Genomic DNA, 24667 nt, shown 5'->3' with positions numbered 1-24667 from the left:
AGAATATAAATATAGCAGATTTTCCAAAAACAATAATTTTACTCAGATTTGAGTTGGGGAGGTTAATAAGGTAATTACAGTTTTAAATACGGGCTTCCCTGGTGGTTCAGACGTTAAAGATTCTGCCTGCAATGTGGGAGATCAGGGTTCGACCCTCGGGTTGGGAAGATCCCCTGGAGAAGGGTATGGCTACCCGCTCCAGCATTTCTTGCCTGGAGAATTCCACGGACAGAGGAGCCTGGCAAGCTACAGTTCATGGGGTGGCAAAGAGCTGGACACGACTGAGCGACTAGCACCCACACAGTTTTAAATATTTTTATAACGTATCTATGATGAAGTAAAAGTCAAAGACCAAAGATTTAAGATGAAATGTGACTTCAAAAAACTTTCAGGTTTAAAGAGTAGGCATTTAATCTAATATTAGCGGTAGTTTGATGGAAAAGCTTCAAAACAATAATGACAATCAATGTAACAGACAACAGAGTTCTGTGTCTTCTATTTCTCAGATTCTTCCTGCACTCTAGCTGCCAGAACCACTTCTGACTTGACAGTATTTCTGCTGATTTCCCTACTCCTCAGCATTTGCTCTTGACAACCTGATTTGAGAAAGAGAGGAATCAAGCCTGTATATTAAGCAGAACAATAGGAAGAGAAAGAACCTAGTCTACTAGGCCAGAGAGTGAAAGTTGTTCAATTGTGTCTGACTCTTTGTGACCCCATGAACTGTAGCTCACCAACTCCTCTGTCCGTGGAATTCTCCAGGCAAGAATGTTGGAGTGGGTAGCCGTTCCCTTCTCCACGGATCTTTCCAAACCAGGGACTGAACCTGGGTCTCCTGCATTGCAGGCAGATTCTTTATCATCTGAGCCACCAGGGTAGCCCAGAGAAGGCCTAACCTACTGAGTAATAAAAAGGCTTCAGTATAGGCTTATTTGCAAGGTCGAACCTACACTCCAGAAGATTAAGAGTACCAAAAATCCAACATTCAGCTAAGCAAGGTCCTCCTAAACACTTGGTCCACAAAACTATACAGACTCTTATGGTAAAATTTTTAACACTCAAATTATTAAACTCCATGAAAATAAAGACTGAGCTTTGACAACCTCTGTATACTTAATTCCTAGAAGAGTACTTGTTGAATGACCAAATAAACTAAGCGAGCACTTTGAAGTCATAGATCTGCTGATGAATAACCTTCTTGGCTGTGTGGAACTGAGCAAAAAACATCTGCGCCTTAATTTCTTCATCTGTAAAATAAGAATATATTTTAAGAGGTGGAGGGGTTATGAGAAATAAATGAAAAACTATAAAGAATACAAAATTCACTGTCTGGTACACTGTGGGCACTTAATTCAAAATAGCTATCACTACATGATATTATTGGTAATAATAGTGCTTACCCACACAACAGAGTAAACTAGATATGATCCTTGATTCCTTTAGTATTTTCCTCACCCACCACATTTAATCATCCAACACATGCTGTCAGATCCTCCAAACTCCACCACTTTAACCCAACCCAACCATTCCAACCTAAAGCACCATCATGTCTTGCCTAGATTACACCAGGTGTCTCTATGCCCACTCTCAAAACTTGCAAAACTATTCTCTACCTACTACCTTAAGGCACAAATCTGGTCACATGACTGCTCTGCTAAAGTCCTTATTTTGAGTGTGACTGGTTCCCTCTTACACTCAAAATAAAACCCAAATTATTTAAAACTATGACCTACAAGGCCTCACATGATGTTTGACACCTTACCTCCTGTCCTTTCTCTTAGTTCATTTATTCCTGTCACACTGACCTTCTTGTTGCTAGCTTGTCAATCATGTTTCCACTCAAATGTGGCTCCTCAAAGGGGACCTCCTTGGCCATCCTGTTTCAGTGTATCCTGTCTCTCCCCATCATTTTTCCCTCTTTACTGAGCTTTACTGTTTTCACCATCCTTTATGCCATTTTTATAATACTTTGAAATTATATTAGATACCTGCTACCCAGTGACTGTCTACCCTTGATAGTATGTTCCAAGAAGCCACGTTCAGTTTACCCTAAAAACCCCATCACCTTTCACCGTATCTAGCATACAACTGGCCATTAAGACACTTCCTGAATGAATAATAAAGGCTGGCATCTAGGTCCAGGGAGTGCTGAGTTCTACTAGAAATCATCAGTCCAGTCATTTATGAACCACACGATGCTGAGGGGCTACACTCCAGGTCTACAACACTGACAGTTGTGGAATTCTGCAAATGTAGAATCGGCACAGTATAACCACTGGTGGCAGTCAGCTGACAATTATAACAGCTCTATCAGACAGATGCCAAACGGACAAAAGCTAGCTGGTAATAGCCAGTTGAAGCCATTATGGAATTCTACCATGCTTGAACTATTTCCAAAGTTTGATTTACTAGTGTTGTTTGGCATTTTTCTTCACAGTTGTTTTATTGTAAAAATAAAACCAAGCACCATTCCTGTTCACCTGCTCTGTCAAACTAAACTGTAAACATGTTCCAACTACACACACATCCATTTGTCCTAAATATACACTGCTGAAAATAAAAAGTGGTTTTAAGCCACAGTGTCCCTACTAAAGAAATGTAGAAAAGTGTTTTTAAACATGCCTAAGATCATGTAGAATGCAAAAGAATGAGTAGAAAGAGTAGGCTATCAGACAGGAGGAGGGGTGGTTCAGCCTAACAGAAATATAATAATTAACAAATATTTGGGATACATGTCCCAAAACAATAATGATTTCTTAGGCATAACCAATGGCAGTTCCAGTTTAAATTTTTGGATGTCAATCTAAAGTGTTCTTCATACACATAAGTTGTGAACCATGAAACTAATCAACAAAATTAAAGAGAATATCAAAGTTTTCTTACAGTTTTCAGTAATTTCAGAACATACAAAAGCTAAAATTTGAGAAAACTGATACATTTTCACATTAGGTTTGCAAATGATTCTAGAATCAGTTACTAGTCATTACCTTCTCTATATTCGCTATGGGCCTAATGCCGTATGTTGTAACCTCTAAAAATAAGTCTCCATTTTAGTAAAATGATGAAACCAGTATCTCAGTGAATAAAAACAAGGAACTGCTGAATGTCAGCATGTTTCACAGGCAACAGCTAATTAGATGATTAAATGATAGATTTCTCAAACTCTTTTAAAAATAATTCAGATATAGGAATGTTAAGAAAAGCTCAACTTTTTTTTTTTGGAACTCAACTTTTATAGCAAATTCTTTTTTTTTTTTTTAACAATCAAGAATCCATTCCTGGGAGTTTCCATGAACAACATGCACCAGGACAGTCAAGCAGAAGAGTGAAGAAAAGGAACAGAAGCAGGGTGCCAGTGATTTTCATCTTACGCTTTCAAGAAATAAGATTATCTTTATAAAAGTCTAAACACTGGCAAAGCAAGGTTCACTTCTGTCCTCGGACAACAAATCAAACGGCCCATAAGAGCACAGCACCTACCGCTCATCTCCTAGGCATTAGCAGAGAAGTCACCAACATTCTCCCGGCTAAGGCAAAAGGCTTTACAGAACTCTGCAGGCTGCATTTCCAGTCTGCAGAGTTTTGAGCACTCTTCCCACAATCCTCACGCCCCAAACTACACAAACCAGCACGTGACTGAGAAGCCGGTTAGAGCAGGAAGGAACACTTGGGTATGCAAACAAAGTAAAAGGGTAGTAAATACAGGGGCCATACTGTGTCTGTGAAAGCTGACTTGCTTAAAATTTTTTAGAGAAATCAAGTTATTTCCTAGTCAATTCCTAACAAGCTGTTGAGAAGTGACATTACAAAGGACACTGGGATACTTTATTCTGAAACTCAGAATGCAGAATACACAGGTTATGATACAGGCATTTTAAACTCAACACATTCATTTCAGCCTTCTCACCCTGTGGCTCAGCTCGAGCAATAACCAAAGAACTGCTTCATTCAGAGGCATTTCTAAAAATGAATAAATAGCACCAGATTAATAAAACAGTAATAAATTAGGTACTCTGGGAGATTCCTGCTGTTTTTTTGTTTTTTAGCTTACCATGTGCTATTAAAAAAAGTGTTCAGAAAGCAAGACCGTTTCAGGTGCAGGATTATTAGGGAGCAGCACACATACAGAGTGCTTACCAATAAACAGCCTGGGACAAGCCAGATGTGATGGGAGCACAACTATGAAAACGTAACCGCCAGTTCGCAGTGTGTACCTCCAGGGATTTGAGTTCTATGTTTAAGGTCCATCATCTAACTCAGGGCCTAATTGGACGGATAAACGTTTGACTGGAAACACTATCCTATCGACGTCTGGAGATACAGACCTCAGCAGAGCACTCGCTCAAACATTCCTCATCGATTGTCTTGTCAGTTACTCTCCTGAAGGGTTAGACACCTTTGGACCATGTAAGTAAAACAAAACAACCCCGATTAATCCAGGAAGCTCTTCAGGAGTTCAGTGTACAAGAACCAAAATGTTCTAGGACGTCGGCCTAAAAGAGTCAAGAAGCAGTTGCGCCAACTTGGGGTTAAGGTTGACTGTTTTACCCTCTCCCTACCTCAGCCAAGCCAAGCAACCAAATAAATTTTACTCTTGCTTCCTGAGTAGGGAAACACACACACACACACACACACACACACACACACACGTATAAATATCTCACAGAGACAGATGGACAGCATTTTTCTTGAAAATGCTTCAGTGAATCAGTATATGAAATCTGTCTTAAAACCTCACTTTTGAGCTTTTATTCAAATATTACTCTCTTTTATTTCACTTAAAAATATTAAAGTGGTAGAACACAAATACCTAAGGCAACTAGCACTTTGGTGTTAAACTAGATTTTAAAGACATTCTTAAGCTACCTAATATCGAGTTTCTAAGAACATAGCAATGCATTCTGTGGTTGAGATTGATTGGAGAAAGTTTACTTCAATCAAGAGAACTTAAAATTTTACATAACTTTACAGTTTATTCCTCTCCACTATCTCACAGTACTATTAAAATTAAACAGGCTAAAATCAGGTATTATTCCTAGTTCTTCTGTAGACAAAGAAAACAAAAAGTTCAAAAGGTTTAGTGACAATAAGGGAAGCAAAACAAACAAAAAAATTCAGGTTCTCAGACTCTAAATTACAGGTCTATTTTAACACATTAAGAAAGAAAAATAATTGTTTAACATTGTTACTATTACTACTTTGAAATAAATAGTTTATAAGTAATGCGGTATATGGGGAAAAAATGTTTTATATAACATAAGCAATTTAAATGTCCTTCATATTTAAGAGATTTTTACTTCCTTTCTAAATAATGATTTAGTTCAAATTCATTATCTTAGAGCAGTTGTTTTCCCAATGCTTTTTCTCACATAGCCTTTCTTTCTTATCCATTAAATAATACAGAATAGAAGAGTATCAAAAATATAATCCTGGGACTTCATGGGTGGTCCAGAGGTTAGTACTCCACACTCCCAATTCAGGGAGGCCTGGGTTCAATTCCTGGTCGGGGAACTAGAGCTCACATGCCGCAACTAAGGGTTCGAGCGCCTCAACCGCAGACCTGCCTGCCTCAACCAAGGCCTGGCGCGGCCGAGTAAGTATTTCAAAATGCACACAGACGATCTCTTATTTAGAAGCTAACTCTTAACAATCTGCAGCAAGTGACTAGCCAGTGAAGCCAAACATAAGGCAGTTCTCCACTGTGTCTAACGGCCTGTGGCTCAGGGGTGAGAGCGCTGGCCTCATAAACTGTTTTTAAGTCATTCTTTTTTTATCTTCACTCCAAAATTTTTCTACCCAAAGTTGGTAACAAACAAAAGTTAGATAAAATAAAATCTCCATGTAATTAGAAGACTGCTAAACTACAAACCATGACTCACTAATTCTGAATATTAGTCAATACAAAAGAACTCCTATACATCAAAATAACCTGGGCACTGCCCTAGAGTTAAAATTCTGTTGTAATATTTTGCAGCTGCTGTTGAGTTTCTCCTTGGTTCAAAAGGAGAGAAATGAGGAGGAGAAACGGGTAGCAAGGGCTTGAAAAGACTATTGCTAGAACAAATGACCTGAACACACTAAGATGCCCACAGCTTTAAACAGCCTTTTACTCACGACATTTAGACTTAAGATGGACTTGGAGCTCACTCCCCTCTACTCAGCATGTTTTACAAAATGTGAAAATTAAACAATGTATGTGAAGCACAGAGTGTTGGCCTGACACAGTTAATGTTCCCTACTATCATGATGAAACAGTCAGGAATTCTAGACAGCCATAAACCTCCAGCCAGGGTTTTTGAGTTCAAAGCCTAACACTCTTCACTACTACGGTTACTGTGTTCCAAAATTAAGACCTAGCTTCCAAAATACAGATCAACTGTTTAGCTCTCACGTTACTTCTGTTAATGTGTGCTATGTGCTCAGTCGCTAAGTTGTGTCTGACTCTTTTTGACCCCATTTTGGACTGTAGTCCACGAGGCTCCTCTGTCCATGGAATTTTCTAGGCAAGAATACTAGAGCAGGTTGACATTTTCTCCTCCAGGGAATCTTCCAGTCCCAGGGATCAAACCCACCTCTCTTACATCTCCTGTACTGGCAGGCAGAATTCTTTATCACTGAGCCACCTGAGAAGCCCAGTTGGGGGAATAACACAGCTAATATGCTATCTTGTTCATTTGATCTCTGCAAATGGTCTCTCTATTCCCAGAGATCTTCTCCAGAGCCTGCATGGAGTAATAATTCTAGATGCTTTACCATCAGTCTATATCTTGGAATCTGTAAACACATTTCTAAATTATCTACACATCAACACATGCCTAATTACCTGCAATTAACAACCAAGGTAACTTTTTGGAAAATACCTCCTTCTCTGCTTAGATTTATCATTTCCTCAAAAAGCTTCTTATTTTTATATTTCTCCATGGTAGGAGAAATTAGACAAGATTTACCATCAAAGAGAAGTAAACCTAATGCTATGTACAACTTAGGGCAAGCCTTAGAAGAAATGTAAAATTCCCTGTTTCACTGTTCTAAAACGTAAAACACAGTTAAAAGTAGCTCTATTAACTATAGAGGGCAGAGGTGAAGTGCATGTCAATTGTAACCAGTTAACTAATTAAAGTATTCTAACTCCATATCCTCCTGGTAAATCAGAAAATTAGAAAAAAGGCTGAGAGCACAAAGTAGGGGAAATGGCAGCACTGAAGCCGAGTCCATTAACCTTAGAGACACTGACAGCCACTCTGATCACAACACGAACACTGCTCCAAAGCCTGGCGCCAACTCAGTTTTCATTACTTAATTGTATAATGAACTTCTAAAATTACAAAAACCAATACATCATTTTAGAAATCTCTGCACTAAGCTCACTTTTCAGAGTACTACTATCACATAGTGTCTAAGCAGCTTAAATATTCTCGTAAGAACTGGCAAAATTAGGTGGGTACCCCCAACCACTCTAAACTTTAAAGGCTTCAGGGTGAGCCCACAATTGCTTTATACATATGCAAGTGATTAAGTGTTCCTAGACGTTTATGAAATATTGATTAGTGGTGAAGAGAAAGAATACTTCTTAAAGTGCTATTTTAAGCTAATTCCCTAAATTAAATACGTAAGATTAGAAGAAAAGTTTTCACATACAAAGTCATAGCACAATGATTATCATCTTATAGAAAAAAGGTAATGGAACTAATTATTTCTATTCAAGTCAAAAAGGTTTAGAAAAGACAACTCTTCAACAGGGGTATCTCGGGACTCCCCTGGTGGTCCAGTGATTAAGACTCCTCGTTTCCACTGCAGAGGGTGGGGGTTTGATCCCTGGTGTGGAACTAAGATCCTGCACGGTGCAGTCAAAAAAAAGTGGGGCGGGGGGGGCGGTATCTCTGAGGGCCCTATGAAAAATAAGTACCTGGAAAGGCAAATTAGAGTAGCCTCAATCCCAGCCCTCAATAAACTTAGTTTAGATCAAGAAGTAACACAAGGACAAGGTGGGGTTAATCATACAAGGCCTATGAGAAGGAAATGGATCTACTCTAAGTCATAAAGGAAATTATAAAACAGCATTCCCAGAAACCTAACAAAAACCTTAAGTTTTCATCACATCTTGGGGTTACATTCTGAGGTGCAGAGAAGGTGTAGGATGCAGTCAAAAACTAACCTAGAAACCCCTTTCAGATCAGATCAGATCAGTCGCTCAGTCGTGTCCAACTCTTTGCGACCCCATGAATCACAGCACACCAGGCCTCCCTGTCCATCACCAACTCCCGGAGTTCACTCAGACTCACGTCCATCGAGTCAGTGATGCCATCCAGCCATCTCATCCTGTCGTCCCCTTCTCCTCCTGCCCCCAATCCCTCCCAGCATCAGAGTCTTTTCCAATGAGTCAGCTCTTCGCATGAGGTGACCAAATACTGGAGTTTCAGCTTTAGCATCATTCCTTCCAAAGAAATCCCAGGGCTGATCTTTAGAATGGACTGGTTGGATCTCCTTGCAGTCCAAGGGACTCTCAAGAGTCTTCTCCAACACCACAGTTTAAAAGCATCAATTCTTCGGCGCTCAGCCTTCTTCACACTCCAACTCTCACATCCATACATGACCACGGGAAAAACCATAGCCTTGACTAGATGAACCTTTGTTGGCAAAGTAATGTCTCTGCTTTTGAATATGCTATCTAGGTTGGTCATAACTTTCCTTCCAAGGAGTAAGCGTCTTTTAATTTCATGGCTGCAGTCACCATCTGCAGTGATTTTGGAGCCCAGAAAAATAAAGTCCGACACTGTTTCCACTGTTTCCCCATCTATTTCCCACTAAGTGATGGGACCGGATGCATGATCTTTGTTTTCTGAATGTTGAGCTTTAAGCCAACTTTTTCATTCTCCACTTTCACTTTCATCAGGAGGCTTTTTAGTTACCCTTCACTTTCTGCCATAAAGGTGGTGTCATCTGCATCAGATCAGATCAGTCACTCAGTCGTGTCCAACTCTTTGCGACCCCATGAATCGCAGCATGCCAGGCCTCCCTGTCCATCACCAACTCCCGGAGTTCACTCAGACTCACGTCCATCGAGTCAGTGATGCCATCCAGCCATCTCATCCTCTGTCATCCCCTTCTCCTCCTGCCCCCAATCCCTCCCAGCATCAGAGTCTTTTCTAATGAGTCAACTCTTCGCATGAGGTGACCAAAGTATTGGAGTTTCAGCTTCAGCATCAGTCCTTCCAAAGAAATCCCAGGGCTGATCTCCTTCAGAATGGACTGGCTGGATCTTCTTGCAGTCCAAGGGACTCTCAAGAGTCTTCTCCAACACCACAGTTCAAAAGCATCAATTCTTCGGCGCTCAGCCTTCTTCACAGTCCAACTCTCACATCCATACATGACCACAGGAAAAACCATAGCCTTGACTAGACGGACCTTTGTTGGCAAAGTAATGTCTCTGCTTTTGAATATGCTATCTAGGTTGGTCATAACTTTCCTTCCAAGGAGTAAGCGCCTTTTAATTTCATGGCTGCAGTCACTATCTATCTGAGGTTATTGATATTTCTCCTGGCAATCTTGACTCCAGCTTGCACTTCTTCCAGTCCAGCGTTTCTCATGATGTACTCTGCATATAAGTTAAATAAACAAGGTGACAATATACAGCCTTGATGAACTCCTTTTCCTATTTGGAACCAGTCTGTTGTTCCATGTCCAGTTCTAACTGTTGCTTCCTGACCTGCATACAAATTTCTCAAGAGGCAGATCAGGTGGTCTGGTATTCCCATATCTTTCAGAATTTTCCACAGTTTATTGTCATCCACACAGTCAAAGGCTTTGGCATAGTCAATAAAGCAGAAATAGATGTTTTTCTGGAACTCTCTTGCTTTTTCTACGATCCAGTGGATGTTGGCAATTTGATCTCTGGTTCCTCTGCCTTTTCTAAATCCAGCTTGAACATCAGAAGTTCACGGTTCACATATTGCTGAAGCCTGGCTTGGAGAATTTTGAGCATTACTTTGCTAGCCTGTGAGATGAGTGCAATTGTGCAGTAGTTTGAGCATTCTTTGGCATTGCCTTTCTTTGGGACTGGAATGAAAACTGCCCTTTTCCAGTCCTGTGGCCACTGCTGAGTTTTCCAAATTTGCTGGCATATTGAGTGCAGCACTTTCACAGCATCATCTTTCAGGATTTGGAATAGCTCAACTGGAATTCTATCATCTCCACTAGCTTTGTTCGTAGTGATGCTTTCTAAGGCCCACTTGACTTCACATTCCAGGATGTCTGGCTCTAGGTCAGTGATCACACCATCGTGATTATCTGGGTCGTGAAGGTATTTTTGTACAGTTCTTCTGTGTATTCTTGCCATCTCCTCTTAATATCTTCTGCTTCTGTTAGGTCCATACCATTCATCTCTCCTTAAGTCGATGGCCTATATTTAGGGTATTTACTCCGTCTTTCTCAGTGCCTCTTCCTCTTTAAAGTAAGGATTACAATGTACCTACATCATCAGGCTTATGGGAAGATTAAACGAATTAAGGTAAACTCTAGCATGCAGTAGTTAAGATAAAGGTAAGCTGTTATCCTTAGGATGCTTTTTTTAAAAATGTATCTTTAGACCAAAAAAACACACTCAATTATGAGATGGTCGAATTATAAGGCTTGGGAGAATTGAGAATGACAAAGAATAGATTCACTTTCTTCAACTGCAATCAAAATCTCCCAAGAACATACGCTCAGTACCATAAGGAGTGAGTGATGGCTGAAACTGCCTGCACTATTAAAATACTTTTTTGGCAGGACAAAAACATAGTTGAATACTCATTTCTTCTTTGTTTTTGTTTTTTGGGGTTTTTGGGGGTTTTTTTTGCCACAACACACAGCTTGAACCCAGGTTCCCCGCAGGGAGAGCGCAGAACACTAACCACTGGGCTGCCAGGGAATTCCCTACCCATTTTAATATACTTAGAATGCAGCTTCACTCTTCATTTTTCCTTTAAGCTTATTTCTTTGCTCAGTCTAGCTCTGTTCCATCTGAGGGACTGGGTAATCAATTTTTCAAGATTACTCCAAGCCTCCTTTAAGGAGTAAGTGTTTTTCTATTTTCTTTTTTTTCCTTTTTTTCATTCAATTGGTCATACAACACCGGAAAAAACCCACCCTCACATATAAGTTTCTGCTGAAACAGACACACTCCAACACTTAAAAATAAAATATCATCTCATCCAAGCTAGGAAACAATAATAAGTCTGGTTTGGAAATGGCCTAGCTACAGTTTCCCAAGCAGTCCAAAGGGCAACTCAGATGCTGCAAGGTGGAGTGTGTGTCAATATTTTGAGTTTCCTCACCCCTCTTTCTCAATTTCTGACCACAAACTGGTAACTTCATCAGCTGACTGGCCAGCATAAATGCACATGAAGAAATGTGATACTCTACCCTTCTCATAGTTAGCAAGCCAGGCTGCCCAAGTTTAGAAAAGAACCTAACTTTTTTAAAGGATAACTAATTTTTTAAAAGTTCATCAGCTAGTTCAAACAATTACATTAAAACATCAGTTCCCCGGTTCCCTAAAAAAATAAAACATCAGTTCCACAGTGAAAGACATATGGAGCCGATTTTATTTTTAACTCTTAGTTTTTCATTATTTTCATTTTAAGTCACTTTGTCTAAACTCTTTAACTCTTTTTACTTTTCATCTCCAAATCAGTCATTGCTTCTTCATTTAAGCAGCAACTGTTCATTTTTAAATGAACAGAGCTATTTATAAAGTATATCCTTAAACACAAGTAGAAAAATATGCAACACACAAATAAAATATGGTTTAAGTGTGATCACTCTGATGGTCGGGTAATAATGAAATAAAAAACAGCTACACAGTGGAAGGGGAAGGAGAGGAAATAAAAACCACCCAGACATCTCATCCTGCTAAGCTAATGCCTGGAAACACTGACTTAACCATACCAATAATTTCTGTTCCACATAAAAGGCATAAATTTTACTGGCAAGTCCTGCATAATCAACAAGTGATTTAAAAAAATAGCATGAGCTTCCTTCAAAAATAAAGACATGAAAAAAATTTAATAAAATAAAGACATTAAATATAAAATAAGTGAATCCACTATTCTGCACACTGGCATCTCTCACTTGGGCAGACATTGAGATTTACCCTCAAGATAAGTACTCCTCCAGGTTTACAACGTTGCCAAAGCTATTTCAAGAAGTAACCATCTGATTCAGTCATTTTTCCAATGATTCCTTGTGGAGTCAATGGCTTTCATACAGAAAAATCCCCTGGTCTTCAACGATACCAACAAAGGTAAGCATCTTGCTTGTCTTGAGAACTTGTAAGAATTACAATAAGGTATATCTGTAAAACCATTTGTTTCCCAGAAAATACTTTAAATCAACTCTTCAAGAATATTTTTCTTAAACCAAGGACATGTTCAGAGGTTTCCACTGTAAACTGGACCATTAATTCATTAAAACTCTAAGTTATACCCAGCTACTTTGCCACAGGAGTAAAAAAAAAAAAAAAAAACTAAATATGAAAATGTAACCCATGTAATTTACACATCAAAGTCTGAACGCCTTAAGGAAAAGAACTGTATGTATTTCCTACATTTTGTTATATACTCCGTCATCCAGTACAGTAGGGCTTCCCTGATGGCTCAGTGGTATAGAATCCACCTGCAATGCAGGAGTCAACGGAGACGCAAGTTCGATGCCTGGGTTGGGACAATCCCCTGGAGGAGGGCATGGCAACCCACTCCAGTATTCTTTCCTGGAGAATCCCCATGGATAGAGGAGCCTGGTGGACTACAGTCCATAGGGTCGCAGAGAGTCAGACATGACTAAAGTGACTTAGCACACATGCCAGTACAGTACCTTGCACAAAATTAATGTTTAAATAGCTGAATAAACTATTAATGGAGAAATGACGTAATTACACTATTTATACTAAACTTTCTCATGGATATTGAATCACTACCTACCACATGAAAGTACTGATACATAGAATCCAAAAAACCAGAATGCCTCTGTATACTGCAACGTGGCACAGAACTGAGTGGAAAAGTGTAAGGAGCACATCATTTGACAATTTCTAATAATCTATTTCAACTGCCAGTGGCTTTGAAGACTATAAAGTTCAGAAAAATAGCCCTTGCCTTGTTAAAGTAGAAAAAAACAAAAAATCATGACTTACCAAAGACTGACATGTGCTAAGAGCTTTCAGGATGACAAATAGGCCTACAACAACAAGAACTGCCAGCTGTGTGTGTGTGGTGATGGGGGAAAAAGGAGTAACTTCTTAAGAAAGCTATAAGAATGTGGAGCATGGAACAATCACTTCCAGCCTGAGCAGAGGAAGAGGCAGACAATGAAGGATGATTTCACTGTAGCATCTGAAATTGAAGGGGAGGCATTTTAATAGGTGCCTGTAAATGTTTTTCTTTATAAAAAATAGAATTTTAATGTACATATTTTAGTACCCTACTTTTTTCACTTAGTGTATCTTACCACTCAAGATTAACTGAAATAATTATTTATAAGTTAACTGAATATATTTTAGATTAAAAGGGGATGAAGGGTATAAGGAAGGTAAAAGCAACAACTACATGTACCAGCTGAATAAAACCCTTTTTTTTCCCAAAAAAGGAGTCATTAATTGTGTAATTAATTTATCTCTTTGAAGAACATTATATACAAATACATTTATAAAGGAGGAAAAATTCCATAGATGCAAATACAGCCAACTTCCTAAACTTCTGGTTTGCTCAGTCAATCTAATTAGCAGTTAAGAGAAAAGCCCAGAGCCACTTCACATCCATTAGGACAGTTATTATCAAAAAAGCAGAATATAACAAGTATTAGCAAGGATGCAGATAAACTGGAACTCTCATGCATTGCTGGTGGGAATATAAAATGATGCAGCTGCTGTGGAAAATAATTTGGCAATTCCTCAAAAGTTAAACACAATTACCATCAGTTCCAGCAATTCCACTCCTGGGAACAAAAGCAGAGACTCAAACAGACACTTACAAATCAATGTTCACAGCATCATTATTCATAAAAGCCAAAATGTGGAACCTAAGAGCCCATCAACTGTTGAAAGGATAAAATATTTTGTGTGTGACACTGGAATATTATTCAACCATGAAAAGGAATAAAATTTTGACACACAGTATAATATGGATGAATCCTGAAAACACAGTAAGTAAAATAAGCCAGATACAAAATTATAAATATTGTATGATTCCCCAAAGGTCCAAAAGTCAAAGCTATGGTTTTTCCAGTAGTCATGTATGGGTGTGAGAGTCGGACCATAAAAAGGCTGAGAGCCAAAGAATTGATGCTTTTGAACTGTGGTGCTGGAGAAGACTCTTGAGAGTCCTTTGGACTGCAAGGAGATCAAACCAGTCCATCCTAAAGGAGATCAACCTTGAATATTCACTGGAAGGGCTGATGCTGAAACTGAAGCTCCGATACTCTGGCCACCTGATGCAAAGAGCTGACTCACTGGAAAAGACCCTGATGCTGGGCAAGACTGAAGGCAGGAGGAGAAGGGCATGACAAAGGGTGAGATGGTTGGATGGCATCACCAACTCCATGGACATGAGTTTGAGCAAGCTCGGGGAGATGGTGAAGGACAGGGAAGCCTGGCATGCTGCAGTCCATGGGGCTGCAAAGAGTGGGACACAACTGACTAACGATGATTCCCTTTATATGAGATACTTGGACTAGCAAACTCAGAGAGAAAGCAGAGTTTACCAGGGGCTGGAGGTAGGGAGGAATTGGGAATTATTGTATCAATATAATTGTTACAAGGTTCTATCTGGTATGATGAAAAATTTCTAGAAACAGATTAGCAGTCATGTTTGCACAACACTATGAATGCATTTAATGCCACGGAATAATACACTTAAATGTGGTTAAAATAGTAAATTTTATGTTACGTATAGTTTACCACCACCACTCCCTCCAAAAAAGCCTAAGGGGCCCATTTGTGAATTGTCAGACAGCTAGATAAATACTAGGCACAGAGTATTTATGATGGTTATTCTCACATTCACATTTCTCTAATTCCAAGCCAGACTAAGACCAAGGAAGGTATTAGAGTATCATTTATACCTTCCATGTAGAAAGCCTATGAATGCAGAAGAGAACAGCCAGTGTGGCAAGAGCCACTTGAACCAATGCATCAGAGCTACTAAAGCAGACAAACGTCCTCAGGGAGCTGGCACTGAGCACCCAGAGCACTCTACTGATAATGCAAAATAGAAGGGGAAGCTGAGCAAGGTTGATTCCTTCCATAGAAATCCTATGTTACAAAGCTCTGAGTATGAGTTTAGGAAGTAGCACCTTACAATCTTAATTGTAAACATTAGTGTGTGATGGGCAGTAGGAACAATCCACAGGTGATGAACCTGTGAATCTCTACTTATGCAAATAATGTTTACTACATAATCAAGACAAAGTTTCAAGAACTAGAGATTTACAAATTAGACATGTCTCAGTTCTAAGGAGCTTATGTCTAGCCAGAGATGTAAGACATCTATATAAAAAATTCAGTTCAATCAACATCATTTAGCACCTTACACTCAACGACCTGAACTGAAATCAGGGGCATCAACACTGTGCTAAACTCTGGGTATTCAAAGGTGATTAAGATACAGTCTTGTGAGAAAAGATGAGAGGTGAACAAATATTTAAATAAAATACATGTCACAATAAATACATATCAAGTCTACAGTGTACAGTACCAAAAAATACATACACAAACCATCGAAGTTTAAATAAAAGGTCTTATTATAAAGTCTAGCATTAAATGTAGTGTTTTGATTTAATAATTTCACCGAAGTACACAGACCTGGTCCCTCAATTTCTCAAATTATTTCACAAATGTCAACAAAGAAGGACTTGCACACTGACTAGAAAGCATTAACTTGAATTTATGATCTAACGGGATGATAAACTCACAAATGACTATATGATAAAGGCCGTAAGAAAAATAAATGCAAGGGTCTTAAGATAGGGTTCAAGGAAGAAAACATAATGAGAAAAAGGAGAGGAAATGGTATTTAGAAGATGGTGTTCAAAATGGCTCTTAAAAGAGGAACAGATAAAAGTGAGGAAATCGTGTGAATCTCTCAGTAGATAAGGTCACTGAGGCAGGAACTTGCCTAATTCACCCTCCACCACTAGCCTGCTGCACTCACTCAGGTGCTTAAAAAAAAAAAAAAAGCCTTCTGAATTCCACTGAAGATAGTAAGAGAAATCCACACTACCAAGATATAAAAGCAAGAACTGTATCCTTAGTCTGAAAAGCAAAGGAGACTCTTGGACAATTTGGCAGGAAGTAAGGGCAGCTCACCGACACGTGAATATTCTTGTATCATCACAAAACAGGCAGATACCTAAGAACCTCATAAAGCACTTCCCTCCACGAAAGAAAGCTGGGTATGGGAAACAAAGGAGAAAGTAGAGTTACTCTAAACAGTGTAACTTTCTGTATCCTTTGAATGCTGGAGCATGTGAGTGTATAATCTATATAGAAGATTAATAAAACCTAATTTTTTTATATTATAAAACAATATATTCAGAGACAATGAAAAGTAATATAAAGTAATAATAAATAATTTCTGTTTAACAACCACTAGTAACATCTACATGTGCTTTCTTCCTATGTGTAGCCTCTGAGTTTTTGTTTTTAAAGCGTGAGATATAACTTACATCCCATACAAGTCACCCACTTAAGGTGTACAACTCAATGGCTTTTATTAGACTCACAGAGTGGTACATTTAGCTCCACAATCAATTTCAGAACATTTTCAATACTTCAAAAAGAAACCGCTATCACTGTTCACTGCCATTCCCCTCTCCCTCCAGCCACTGGCAACCACAAATCTACTTTCTGCCTCTGCAGATTTGCCTGTTCTGGGCAATTCATGCAAAAAGAATCACAGAATATGTGGGGTTTTCTGACTGACTACTTTTATTTAACATGATGTTTGCAAGGTTGATACATACTGGAGAATGTGTAAGTTTTGTTGTTGTTCTGTTGCTGAGTCATGTCCAACTCTGAGACCGCCCCAAACTGTAGCATGCCAGGCTTCCCTGCTCTTGACTATCTCCTGGAGTTTGCTCAGATGAATTCCTTTTCACTACAGAATACCATTCCATTGTACTAAATGTTGTGTTTTAACAGAACTACAATCATTCAGATACAGCATTTCTTGTGTCATAAATGCTTCATATACGCCACAGTTCAAGAAAAGCGCTGTGCCCCATAGTGGGCTGTCCCTCAGTTTACTTATCATTGAACATCTCAAGTTTTTCCAGTTTTTTCTACTATCAGTTCAGTTCAGTCGCTCAGTCGTGTCTGACTCTTTGTGACACCATGAATTGCAGCACGCCAGGCCTCCCTGTCCATCACCATCTCCCGGAGTTCACGTCCATCGAGTCAGTTTTCTACTATATAGTTTTCTACTATAAACAAACTTTTTAAAATGCAAATGGAAACTCCTTTCAAAATAATCTATCTAGATCCAGGGAAATGCCTCTCCCAGAAACTGAGCTTCCTAATCAGATTTGCCAGAGAACAAAAGTCATGTTCTTCTAAGGAAAACTCAGGATTTCATCTACCCTAAAGTCAGGATGCAACAGTTAGAATTGGACATGGAACAACAGACTGGTTCCAAATAGGAAAAGGAGTTCGTCAAGGCTGTATATTGTCACCCTGCTTATTTAACTTATATGCAAAGTACATCAAGAGAACGCTGGGCTGGAAGAAGCACAAGCTGGAATCAAGATTGCCAGGAGAAATATCAATAACCTCAGATATGCAGATGACACCACCCTTATGGCAGAAAGTGAAGAGGAACTAAAAAGCCTCTTGATGAAAGTGAAAGAGGAGAGTGGAAAAGTTGGCTTAAAGCTCAACATTCAAAAACTAAGATCATGGCATCTGGTCCCATCACTTCCTGGGAAATAGATGGGGAAACAGTGGAAACAGTGTTAGACTTTATTTTTCTGGGCTCCAAAATCCCTGCAGATGGTGATTGCAGCCATGAAATAAAAGACGCTTACTCCTTGGAAGGAAAGTTATGACCAACCTAGATAGCATATTCAAAAACAGAGATATTACTTTGCCAACAAAGGTTGGTCTAAGTCAAGGCTATGGTTTTTCCAGTGGTCATGTATGGATGTGAGAGTTGGGACTGTGAGGAAAGCTGAGCACCAAAGAATTGATGCTTTTGAACTGTGGTGTTGGAGAAGACTCTTCAGAGTCCCTTGGACTGCAAGGAGGTCCAACCAGTCCATCCTAAAGGAGATCAGTCCTGGGTGTTCATTGGAAGGACTGATGTTAAAGCTGAAACTCCAATACTTTGGCCACCTCACGAGAAGAATTGACTCACTGGAAAAGACCCTGATGCTGGGAGGGATTGGGGGCAGGAGGAGAAGGGACGACAGAGGATGAGATGGCTGGATGGTATCACCGACTCGATGGACGTGAGTTTGAGTGAACTCCGGGAGTTGGTGATGGGCACGGAGGCCTGGCGTGCTGCAATTCACGGGATCGCAGAGAGTCGGACACGACTGAGCGACTGAACTGAACTGAAACCTAGGTAAAGGATAGATGTTAAAAGCCATCTAACATGGAAAAGTATGGGATGGGGTGAATTCGGAGAGTAAGCACTGACATGTATACACCACCGCGTGTAGAACAGAGAGCTCTGAGGAAGCTGCTGTGTAACGCAGAGCTCAGCTGGGTGCTCTGTGATGACCCAGAGATGTGGGGAGGGGGCTGGGGGAGGCCTAAGGAGGAGGGGATATACGTATACATACAGCTGATTCCCACTGTTATACAGCAGAAGGTGACACAACATTGTAAAGCAATCACACTATAATTTTTTTTAATTTTGAAAAGAGAAAAAAAAAGTATGTCCCCATAAAACCCAGATTAAGAATGAAAACTCATAATTTTAAAGACACAGTAACATAGTTAACCATTACTAGCCGGATTCTTCCATCAGAAATGTTTACGGATGAAGAACGTAAATACTCTGTCCAAATGTGATGCCTAGTATTAAGTAGCTTCAAAGAAATCAGACCACCTTTCCCTTCCCGAGCAGGATGAAAGAAAATAAACAGGAGATAAGTCTTGACTAAAACAGTAAAGATGTATTCTTTACTCTTGCTACTGGATGACAGTACATGAAACCCAACAGGCAGAAAGAAGATGTCACCCATATAGTCCACCAGGATCCTCAGAAGCCATTAGACATATCTGGTTCCCCTAAAACATTTTCACTGCCTGTGACTTCCCATTCATTAATCAAAAATGTAAACAATTTCTAAATCACAAAGGTTTTAATTCCAAATCAGTTTTACGATTGTTAATCCCCACCCAGTAAAATCCCTTAGAATCTGATCTAAAAATAAAACTATGTGTCAAGTGTTCCTCAAGAAAAACTATCTACACTGATTGGAATGTGAAGCAATTAACACACTTCTTGAGTGAGTTGCCAGAGAGACTTGAGATAGCCTGGGCCAAAACCAGTAACAAAGGAACAACACCCACTTGACGTTTTCCTTGGTTAAACTGACATTCTAGGACTAATTTTAGGAGAAAGGCGAACAGATCTGAAGTTACCTACTAAAGTCATTGTGAGCTTCACAAGTATCCCGGGAGAAAAGGAGGGACAGAATGACGCAACCACTATAAAATTAAAGATGAAAACTATGATATGTAATTAAGGAATTCTTACTCACAACTTTAAGGCAAAAAAAAAACAAAAAAACAAAAAAAACCAGCCATTAGTATTCTAAGGATTACAGCAAGGTAGTTAAGCCCTGTACCAAAAATACTAACTGAATTATAACACAAATAACTAGTATCACATTTGCAACCTGGGCAGTTTAGCAAATAAGAATTCTTAGACATCCACACACAAAGATACACACACACACACAACCAAAACCCTAAACAACCTCATCCTAAATGAACCCAAGTGTCCCTTGATGTCCCAATTAATTTAGTCAAGGTGAACAAGTTTCCAACTACAGTCATTTCTTTCGGAGAACTGATTTTCACAACACACATGATTTAAAAAAACAAAAGATCTTTTAAGTCAAAGCTTGACTTTATGGTTTCATAAACCCCCCACTGTCACATAGTCCACCGCCTTTCAAAGGCACTAGTTAAAATTCTCTTCTGCAAGTCAACATTAAGGCATGCTGTTCATCTAACAAGCTCCTCCCAAGACCAGGATTATTATGTACGGGCTATTATGTTAACATGCAAACAAAAGCACTCCCCATGTAACATTTTTCTATTTTTAGGCAACAGGTTATTAACAAAGCTTTATCTGGAATTAAAATGTGATAGAATCATGCACCTACTACAAACAGGTTACTTGAAATAGTAATTTGAAGTTATTAATTATATTTTCCATTTAATAAGTAGCCTAGTGCTTCTGGAGAAGTCAAATTTAACTTCCAAGAAGTTGTTGTTTAATTCTCAGAGCAAACTTCTTTGGATTTCACAAATGGTCTGTTTTAAACTAAAAGCAACTAGTCTCCGAGCAGTTGTAATACTTAATGTTTAACCATTCTCTATTTCATCTTTTAGATACTTTTCATCATAAGTGACGAGTTTAATCTGCTTCTCACTGTTTTCTCCTGCAAAACCAAAACCTATAAAATATGTTCTCCTGTATTTCACTCAAGCCTTCTCCTTTGAAGGCATACACATCTTTTAATTCTTGTTAAATAAGAGTTTTAGAAAACTAAGCACTTTCACTACAACTTATAATCACAAACACTGTGTATCTAAAAGATAATAAACTTTTACACAGAAATAGTAACAGGTTAATTTTCCCAAGTATCCTGTGTTCAACTGGGCCAAATGTTGGTGTTGCATTTTAAACAGCACAGCCCTTAAAGTGATAAGGGTGAAGACAAGCCAAAAGAGTTTTAATCTTAATGTTCCTGAGTGGTATATAAGCATCACAACCCGAAAAAGACTCAGGAACTTTGGGATGAAGTCTGTTAATATCGTGATAGTCACTTTAGCACAAACATTAACCACAACAATACAGCTCTTTGGGGAAAATCATGTTCATAGAGCTAAAGACTTTAAAACAGAACTGAAATCCACAGAATCAATCCAAACAGTGTACTATATAAAACATTTACTAAACTAAAAATCCTCAGTTGCATTCTACAAGTTTTCAGCTGTTTCATATAATCTGCCTATTTCTAAGCAATTGGGGAGCACAATTTATGTTGTCAACAACCATTTAAAATGCAGTATTAGTAGACTGTCTTACACTTAAAAAGACAACACTTTTGTGAGCAAGCACAACTTCAGAAGAACCTTTTGCAAGAACCCCGAGAAATATGAATTCTGTTCATTCACCACAGTGCAAAAGCAAAATATCTGACATAAAGCATTTATCAAAATGTTCTTGACGGAACTTAACAAAGTAAATCTGTGCAATTACTAACAGCTTTAACATCATCAAGAGAAGGGGGAAAATCGATTATCAGCAAGAAAATTAACAACACTCGTCTAAAATAACTCCAATTAAACCAACTAGCTCACTATTTTCAACAAAGAAAGATCCTTCGCAAGCTAGGCAACCTTTGTTTCAGACCCTCATCTCTCACCACTTCCTTCCTGCACCCCAGACGGCTTGCTGCTCCCCAAATTCATCCCAACTCCTGCACATCTCGGGGCCTCTGTACCAGCTGTTTCCTCAACTTAGCCTGCTCCGCCCTCCCCACCTGAAGAGCATTTGCTCAGCACGAAAAGTCCCCTCCAGTCTACGAGCTCCCTCAACTGCCCCAGGCAAAACGAGTTGTTCCAAACTACGACGACCCTGGGTAAACCCATCCTAATCACAGCGTATTGTTTTCACACTTGGGAGCGAACAGAGGGGCCGCGTACCTCCACTCAGACCCTAGAGGACGAAGCAGGCAGAAATAATGAACGCGGGCTGAATCCATTCCCTCCTTAAGACTTTTCAGAACCCCGTCACACCTAGAGGAGGCACAGCAGACCCTAACCTTCCTCCCACCAGAGAAAGGGGCACACCCTGGGCCCCTGAGCGAGAACAATGAATGAACACAGCCGCCTCGCCTCTCCTCCTGTCCAAACGCCTCTCTCGGGGCATCGACTAGCTCTGCAGAGCCTCTGCAGCTGCACAGCTGAAGCGTCCAGGCGGCTCTCACTTCACACAAAGGAGCCCTGGATCTTTTTTCCCAAGCATCCTGGGGCCGACCGTCAGTATAAGCATCCCAATGGTATCATCAGTAACCCGCAGAATCCTGAGCCCCAAGGGGAGGCCCCGATCCCTTCCTTTGTGGTGGAACACCGACCTATTTCCTCCTCTTGTCCCCGACTGCTCTCACCTTCCCGAAAAGGGTGTCACTTGAGAGAAGATGCAAGCCCGGGTCCCCCCACTCCGCGGCCAGAAAGAAACGACGGTGGTCCACCTCAGTGACAACACGGATTCGAGGCGTCTGGGCGGATTTTCCCGTGGCCGAAATACAAGGACTGTGCAACGGGAACTGGGGTGGCGCCCGCACGTTTCCCCGAAACACAAGGAAATCTCGAGTGGGGAATGTGGGGACTCGGCTCGCCGGCCATGACACCGAGCCCCGGGGCCCCCGCCCGCCCAGCGCCACCCGGGGTGACAGCGGCCTGGCCCGGCCCTCCGCCCGACCGCCGCGGGGCCGTTCCGTCAGCTACGCCCTAGCCGGGCCGCCCGGGAACCCGGCCCACTCAGCCCCGCCGCCCCGCTCCCAGGGCCCGGCCCTGCAGCCTACCTGAGGGAGCCCGGCCGCCTCCGCGTCCAGTCGTCCGGCGGCGGCGTCTGGTCCGCTCCTCCTCCCCGCGGCGGGTGAGGGAGCGGGAGGCGATCACATTCGGCGCGTCCCCAACCCAGGGGACGGGGCCCCGGGCAGCTCTCGCATTGTCCCACTCGCGCTCCGCGGCCTCAGGGCACACACCCCAAAGCCCGGCCACCTGTCCCTCTCCGGGCCCCAAGAGCGGCAGGAAAGCCTTCCCGTCTCACTCTCGTTCTCGCCTTAATCCCGCCATCTAAGATGGCGGCCCCAGCGCCCGCACTTGAGAGACTCTCGGGCGGCCCCGGCAGGCGAGCCCTACACTCGGTGCTCCTCCTCCCGACCTGCGCCGCCACCAGCTCTGCTTCTGCGCGAGCCCGCCTAGGGGCCGACTTCAAACTTGGCTCGGGCATCCATCGCTCTGGCCTGAACCCTGGTCCCACCTCCTAGTGGGCGTGGCCTAGAGATCGCGCTGGTCGCCATTTCCGAGCCGTGAAGGCTCTAGGGCGGGTGCTGACTGGCCAACGGAGTGGCTGTCGAGGAGGGTCAGAGTTTAGCTGCCCCGAAGGAGTCTGAGACTTAAAAGGGAGAAGAAGGCCAGCCTGGTGACATCTCAAGGTCCAGAGATAACCAAATGAGCCCGAGGACTCAGTGTAGAGAACAATGTCCAGCTTTGGCGTGTCCTCCCTGGAGTCCGACGCATCAGGTGACACATCGCGACTCTGTCATTTACCCATCATGTGGGAAAGTCCGTAATCCTTTGAGTCTCAGTTCTTTGGTGGCTCAGACGGGAAAGATGGGAAAGAGTCTGCCTGCAGTGCAGGAGACCCAGGTTGGATCCCCGGGTCGGAAAGACCGCTGAAGAAGGGAATGGCTACCCACTCCAGTATTCTTGCTTGGGAAACCCCATGGACAGAGGAGCCTGGCGGCTACAGTCCATAGGGTTGCAAAAGAGACACAATGTAGCTACTAAACAGGAACAAACACATGAATATTTTAATGCATATACCCATCGCCCCAGCAAGTCCACTTCTGGACACTAATTCTAGAGGAATAGGTACACGAATGGCCACCCACTCCAGTGTTCTCGCCTGGAGAATCCCAGGGACGGGGGAGCCTGGTGGGCTGCCGTCTATGGGGTCGCACAGAGTCGGACACGACTGAAGGGACTTAGCAGCAGCAGCAGCAAGCACAAAAAAGCACTCGCTAAAATGTTCATTGCCATTTGTTTGCATTAGAGATGACACTGGAAAAAAATGTTACTTAGTTAAAAAGGAAACTGTTCAAATAAAGGGTGCTATCTCCACAGTACAGGATATCCATCTGTTAAAAAGAATCAGTTCTATGTACTGATTTTTTTTTTCATCAAAGACATTACATTTTAAAAAGTAGAACATGTTCAGTTCAGTTCAGTTCAGTCGCTGAGTCGTGTCCGACTCTGTGACCCCATGAATCGCAGCACGCCAGGCCTCCCTGTCTATCACCAACTCCCGGAGTTCACCCAGACTCATGTCCATCCAGTCAGTGATGCCATCCAGCCATCTCATCCTCTGTCGTCCCCTTCTCCTCCTGCCCCCAATCCCTCCCAGCATCAGAGTGGGAGTCAGCTCTTCACATGAGGTGGCCAAAGTACTGGAGTTTCAGCTTTAGCATCGTTTCTTCCAAAGAAATCCCAGGGCTGGTCTCCTTCTGACTATTCATTCTAACACAGGCACACAATGCTACCCAATACCATGTACATTTTTTACTTTAAATTTTTATTGAAAGCCTGTCAGTACCACACGTTGTTCTCCGTATTGAGAAGTCAGCAATAATCAAAAGCTCTGTCTTGTGAAGAGAAAGCCAAAGA

At 41.2% G+C, this 24667-nt stretch overlaps 1 protein-coding gene across 6 annotated transcripts in view; it reads right to left on the bottom strand.

Annotated features, from left to right (window-relative positions):
* RAF1 (Raf-1 proto-oncogene, serine/threonine kinase) overlaps nt 1-23179 on the bottom strand; it is a 75792-nt gene extending 52613 nt beyond the window's left edge. For 2 of the 6 annotated variants that reach the window (XM_061397167.1, XM_061397170.1), the window contains exon 1: nt 22801-23179. The gene's annotated coding sequence lies outside the window, so the exon portion shown is untranslated. Of the gene's footprint in view, nt 1-3480; nt 3584-22800 lie in introns of those variants that run through there. The other 4 variants (XM_061397168.1, XM_061397171.1, XM_061397172.1 and 1 more) reach the window with 4 other exon arrangements.
* Between the last annotated feature and the right edge of the window lie 1488 nt (nt 23180-24667).

This window comes from Bos javanicus, chromosome 22 (genome assembly GCF_032452875.1).
Source record: "Bos javanicus breed banteng chromosome 22, ARS-OSU_banteng_1.0, whole genome shotgun sequence".
NCBI classification, from domain to species: Eukaryota; Metazoa; Chordata; class Mammalia; order Artiodactyla; family Bovidae; genus Bos; species Bos javanicus.
Note: the sequence above shows the minus strand (reverse complement) of the source record. Positions and strands in the feature narration are given on the sequence as shown.